A 6,661-nucleotide genomic window follows, 5' to 3' on the forward strand; every position below is an offset into this window, starting at 1 on the left:
GGGGTCCTTTAACAGAAGTAGGACATCGTCTGCAAACAATAGAATTTTCGTCTCAATACCCCCCCCATAAGACCCCTTATTCTCTCATGTGCTCTAATCCTCGATGCCAGGGGTTCCATTACTAGGGCAAACAGAAGTGGCGACAGTGCACAACCCTGTCTAGTGCCCCTCTGCAGGGGAAAGGAGTTAGTTAATGTCCCATTGATCCGCACCGCTGCCCTCGGATTCTCATATATAAGAGACAGCCATTCCACGTACCGTCCCCCCACCCCAAACTTCTCAAGCACTGCGAAGAGAAATGACCAGCCGACCCGATCAAAGGCCTTTTCTGCATCTAATGACAAAATACAAAGGGGAGATGTAAGTATTTGGGCCCCCTGGATAACCTGTAGCGCTCTCCTAATGTTGTCAAAGGTCTGGCGCTCGCGTACAAAGCCCGCCTGGTCTTCATGTATAAGCTGTGGGAGGTATTTCTGGAGCCTAGTGGCCATAATTTTGGAAAATATTTTATAATCTACTCCCAACAAAGAGATAGGCCTGTAGGAGCTACACAGCTGGGGATCTTTGCCTTGTTTAGGGAGAACCGTGATTGTAGCCAGATTCCATGTAGGTGGGATGCCCGTGGCCCTATCCAAAGAGTTAAACACCCGGAGCAGCAGAGGGACCAATTGTTTTTGAAAAGTTTTATAAAATTTATTTGTGAAGCCATCTGGCCCTGGAGCTTTATGCACAGAGAGCCCATGAATCGTCTGTTCTATCTCTTCTTGTGTTATGGGTTCCCCCAGTACCTGATTTGCTAAGTCGGGGAGCCGCGGGAGCTCCACGCCCTCCAGATAATTACTAATCTCTTCAATTGCACAGCTTGTCGTATCACTATATAAGGTCTTATAATATCCACTAAAGGCTGCATCTAGAAACTCGGGTTCTGAGTGCACCACTCCCCCTGCATCCCGTAGGCCCCCTATCAAGGTTCTGCTAGCATGTTGGGCCAGTTTATGGGCTAGTAGTCTGCTAGGTTTGTTACCAAATTCGAAATGTTGTTGGCGTACCCTCTGTAGTTTTTCTGCCAGATCTGCTAGTTCCAGTTCATGTATCTGAGTTCGGATTTTGTGTGCCTGCCCCCTCAGTTTCAGCGGATTTTGATCTATTCCTTCTTGCAACAGTGTCTCCGTCTGTAGGAGTTGTTGGCGTAATTCCTTTTCTCTTGCACATCTCTCCTTCCATCTCCTCGCCCGCAGTGCGATCAGATGGCCCCTTATTACTGCTTTAAAGCCCTCCCATAGCACAGTTGGGGAGACCTCACCATTATCATTGAATAGGATATAATCCTGGATGGCCGATTCTATCTGGGAAATATTAGCTGGATCCGCCAATAAAGCATCGTCCAAGCGCCACTGCCGTTTTGTTTTATTAGGGTCAAACCCCTTGATTGTTAATAGCACCGGAGAGTGGTCCAACCATGTATGAGGTAGTATAGTGTGTTCCCCCACCACCCCCAACAGAGATGCGTCCCCCATCCATAGGTCTATTCTAGAAGAGGACTGATGCACTGTGGAAAAATATGTATAAGCTCGCTGGGATGGATTGTCCCTTCGCCATAAATCTATAAGTTGCCATCGTGTTATAAACTCGTGGAGGTGTCGCCTGTCTTGTTTGGCGTAGTTCGCATTACGTGTCGTATTATCTAGTAGTGGATGCAGAGTGAGGTTGAAATCACCACCTATCAGGAGAGAACCCTCCAAATGCCGTAGCAGTATCTGATCTAGATCCGTGAGGAAGTCTCCCTGCTTAGTGTTAGGGCAATATATGTTCACCAGTGTGTAGGTCTTCCCCCCCATTGTTAAAACAATTAACAGATATCTCCCATTCTTATCCTTGATAACCTTTTGTACCTCCCAATTCTTGCCACTACAGAATGCTATCAGGACCCCTTTGCTTTTCGTATTATCTATATTGGAGGCGAAATATATGAGAGGGTATTTCTTATTAGCACATAGATATTCATGTCTGGGCTTTAAATGGGTTTCTTGTATCATCCCTATATCTACCCCAAGCCGCCTCAATTCCCGGAACAGTAACTGCCGCTTCCTAGGTATATTCAGCCCTCGGACATTGAGTGACATGCATTTAATATCTCCCATTACCTCTTACTATACATCCATCCTCCCTGCTTCAGCGCTTTTACTTTATTCATAACTTGTGTCCTATTTGCTGCTAGAGACATACATGGTTTGCTTCTATTTCTCATTACTCCCCCCTGTACACCCCCCCCCCTCCCCACTTCCCCCCATACATTTTAGGCATCCCAAACAGAATCTCTATGGGTGCCTATTCAGAGAGGAAGGAACAGCTGGCCCTGCCCCGGGGCCCCACAACAAAAACACATCATAACTACCTCTTGTCCAAAGCTGGAATTCTGCTCAACATTTTCAACATCCAGCAACAATTTTAAAGGTAATAACTTTCCCGAATATAAAGTTTGTGCCTCGTCAGGTGATCTTTGAGGCCGATTGTTGTCGTTGTAGTCTTTTCCGGCCGTTTCCCACTCGTTGCCATTTTGGTGGGAGGGAGCGGGAGTTTGGTCTTGCTCCCGAACTGGCCTCCCGCCGGTCACTCTCATCTGCGGATTCCGGGCATACTGCTCTGGCTTCCAAAAGAGACTGAATCTGATGTTGTTTGCCATCTTTATAGAATACCAAAGCGAAGGGGTGCCGCCATCTGTACTGGATCTTCTGCTCTCTAAGATATCTCGTGAATGGCCGCAAATCCCCTCTCCTTCTCAGCGTCGCCGCTGCCAGGTCCTGATATATTTCAACATGGTAGGAATCCCATGTAAAATCTGAAGTTTGTCGCATCAGTTTCAGTATTTGTTCCTTTAGTTTGTAGCTACTGAAGCAGGCAATGATATCTTTGGGTCTATTACTTCTTACCGGTCCCAGTGCCCGGTGTGCCCTCTCCAATTGCACTGCCTCAGGTTCCATATTGGTCCCGTTCTGTGTGAACAGTTCTTGTATTATTTTTTGTACTACTTGCTCACTGTCCTGGTATAGAGGTGTGTCCGGTAGGCCTCGAAATCTCAAATTGTTGCGGCGTCCCCGATTCTCCAGATCTTCCAGTTTATCTTGTAATATTTGCTGTTCGCTCCGGAGTTCAGTGATATGTTGGTCCATCGAGCCAAGGGCCTCGCTGTGGGCTTCCACTTGGGCCTCCGTGTCCTCTAGCCGCACTCCCAGCTCTCTTATTTCGTCGCGCAAGTCTGTGCCTAACTTAGCTACCTCAGCTCGCAGTGCTTTGAGGTCAGCGCTGATGTTTTGCAGGCATAATTGCAGACTGGGCTGCTCTTCGTCTGTGAGTTCTGTTACCGATCGCTGTTCCAGCGTTGGCTCCTGGGGTTTTGCTTTCTCTGTCAATTCTTTATTTTTCCGTGCGTCGGCCATTTTGTTTTTTATCGGGGTCGCGCCGCCGGCGAATGCAAACCTTGAAAGATCAGCCACAGTTCGGCGAAAATTCATGCGCTTTCGTGGTACGAGTTCCCGCTTTAGTGCTGCCGTCAATTTTAGCTTTCCAGCTTAGCTTTGGATCGCGAACGCGATCGTTTTTGCCGCGAGGCCACCGGAGCTAGCTTTTCAGGTGTCCATGCTGCCCGGTGACGTCACTTCCTCCCCCACAAGTGAGGGTTTTTAAAGAAGTGGAGTGACAACAGCATGTTTGAAGGCCATAGGAACAGTTGCAGTGGAGAGTGAAAGATTAAGGATGTGACAGATGACTTGGATGATAGTAGGAGAGACAGTGTTAAGTAGATAAGTGGGGATAGGATCAGAGGAACATGTAGTACATTTAGAGAAGGAAAGAAGAAGGGCAGTTTCCTCAGTAGAAACTTCCGAGGAGGAAAAAGAAGGAGAGGAAGGAGAGTAGGGGGTGAGGACTAAGGGAGAGAGAGGTGGGGAGGGTTTGGATGAAAAGTCAAGGTTAATCTTACGGATTTTATCGTGGAAGTGCTCATCTATATTTATGAATTTAGCTTTGCTTCATGGTTCAGCTTTATAACTATAAGTTTCCTGTTTTCTGCTTCCAGCTCAGTCAGAATCAGAGCTGAAATCTGGTGCGCTAATCGTTCATTTACAACTAACCTGTGGATTTTTTTTTCCTGCTACAAATTGTGTGCCTTTATCTTTCAAATCTTAAATGGTACAGCTCTAGACTATATGGTACCATTAACAAACTTACCTCAAAGAAATGCTAAATACGAGGTGAGAGACTATCTCAGGCTACATCTCCCAAACTGCAAAAAAGTGATCTACAAAATAGTTCACTCTGCAGACTTCACATACCTAAGAACCAAATGGTGGAACACCTTACCACCCAAAATAAGTATACAGGAACACACCAAATTCTGCAAAATCCTTAAATCATTCCTTTTCAAACAAACCCTTATAAAGAACAACCATAATTCAAGCAACTATTTCTCCCCTGAATTGCTTATTTCTTTATTTACCATTAACCTTCTCAATGTTTCATGTACAAGTTCTCATTCATAATAGATTTTTCAAAGTTTGAATATCCATAACTATCTAGTAAGTCTGTGACATTGTACTGTTCCAGGGCTGCTGAGAGACTGAGCCAGGCCTGGGTCAGGGCTGCTGCCGCTGGGCCTGGGGCATGGCCACTGCCCCCCTGGATCATGGCCACTGCCCCCCCGGATCACAGTGGCCCCCCCCCCCAAATCGTCAATGCTGCCCCCCCCCCCAAATCACTGCCCAATTGAAATACCTTGTTGGCTGGTGGGGATCCCGAGGCCCGCCAGCAGAGGACATCTTCCTCCAGCGCTGCTCTTCTGCTGATTGCCTGTCCCTGCGGCCGCTTTACCTCTCAGGGCATGCTCAGTTTCAAAACCAAGCATGCGCCCCTGAGAGGAAAAGCAGCTGGGTAGAAGAGCAGCACTGGAGGTGCTCCTCCGGGTCCTCCCCAGCCTCCAAGGGGGGTCTGGCCGCAGCGCCAGAGGTTTCTCTCTCCTGCTCCTGTCAGGACGTGATCACTCAGGTCCTGTCGGGGAGCAGGAGAGACCCCAGCGCCAGGCCCCCCTTGGAAGCCCAGGGAATTCTGCCCCCTGCCCCCCCTCTTGGCGGCCCTGTTGGGTTCTTACAAATAGATTATTCTCTTATGCATTAGTCTCTGTTATGTGGGATATAACTGTCACAAATAAATAAGTAAATAAATAATTTAGTCAGTTTATTTCACTGACAGTCCTCAGACAGGGGGACCAGGCGCTGGGGCGGTTTATGATGTTCCTTTTTGTTTGGCCCACTGCCTTTCCATTCCCCGTATCTCCTCCCAGTCTGCCATCTTCTGCTACAGGTATTTTCCAATTTTACTAAAGTCATGTTTGAAATCTAGGGCTTTTGTGTGTCTGGGCACACAAACTGCATCTCCCCTTCTGTTCAGAGATGCTGGAAATAATATCAGGGTCACTTTACTATGGCATGCTTGCAGATTTAGCGTATGCTAGCGATAGTGTCTGCTAAATGCCTACTCCCCACCTCCATGCTAGCAGGGGAAATGGTAGGTGCCAAAAACAGAACTACAGCAGGGCACCTGGGCTCTACCACCCTTTTGTAAAAGGGCTGCTAAACCTCTTGCTTATTGTGTGCATGTGCAACAATATTACAAGTATAATATAACTGTAATGAGTTATCATAAGATAAAAAAATGTGTGGCCAAAAAGAAATATGCATTTTGTATCTGTTAAAAAAAAAAAGAAATGACAAAACTTTAAGCATCACAAATTTACAGGCTGAATATTTCACAGATTCAATCCCAGTAGATTAAGCAGCTAAAAATGTCAATTTCACATGGCTTTTTTGCAAATATGGACCAACGACCCATTTTAGTTCTGGCAGATCACAACAGTTAAGATGAACCCAGTTAAGATGAAATAAATTTATTTATTTATTTAGATTTTAGTGTAGAAAAATGAGCACAAACTACAGAGTCTAAAATTGCGGTTTCTACCAGCTATAATAAATTTTAAGCTATTTTAGTGATATTCAATCGTTATTTCATGATAGTTATATCTATTCCAATTAAAAAGCTGTCCAATAAGTAATTAATTAATCTTTTGTCCTCCACCTTTTAAGGCACTGCCTATCCAACTGAAGCAGCTTCAGACTTGTTACAGATGGACCAACAATTTAAAAAAAAGACAATGTGGATGCAGCAGCTCCTCATGGACATAACAACTCTTCTGTTCTCTGATTCCTTAATGTGGCTGTGCCACATGAACTTGACCTTATCACAACATCACTACTACTACTATTTAACATTTCTATAGCGCTACAAGGCATACACAAAAAAGACAGTCCCTGCTCAAAGAGCCCTGTATTTGTTCACACCTACAAAGGCCTCTCCGGTACTATGTAAGCCACATTGAGCCTACAAATAGGTGGGAAAATGTGGGATACAAATGTAATAAATAAATCATAGTGAGGCAGTGGGCAAAAGAAATTGATTAATTCTGAGAAATCATATTTGTTAATTCTAACTTTTTCAGCCCTGCAAGTGAAGGAATGCCAGATGGTTCAGATTATTTTGAAAGTCTAGCTTGGCTAAGCTAAAGGTTAAAAAGGTCAGAGACAGGAATTTCTTTCACCCTTGTGATTGATGG

Source organism: Microcaecilia unicolor, chromosome 3 (assembly GCF_901765095.1).
Source record: "Microcaecilia unicolor chromosome 3, aMicUni1.1, whole genome shotgun sequence".
Taxonomy (NCBI): Eukaryota; Metazoa; Chordata; class Amphibia; order Gymnophiona; family Siphonopidae; genus Microcaecilia; species Microcaecilia unicolor.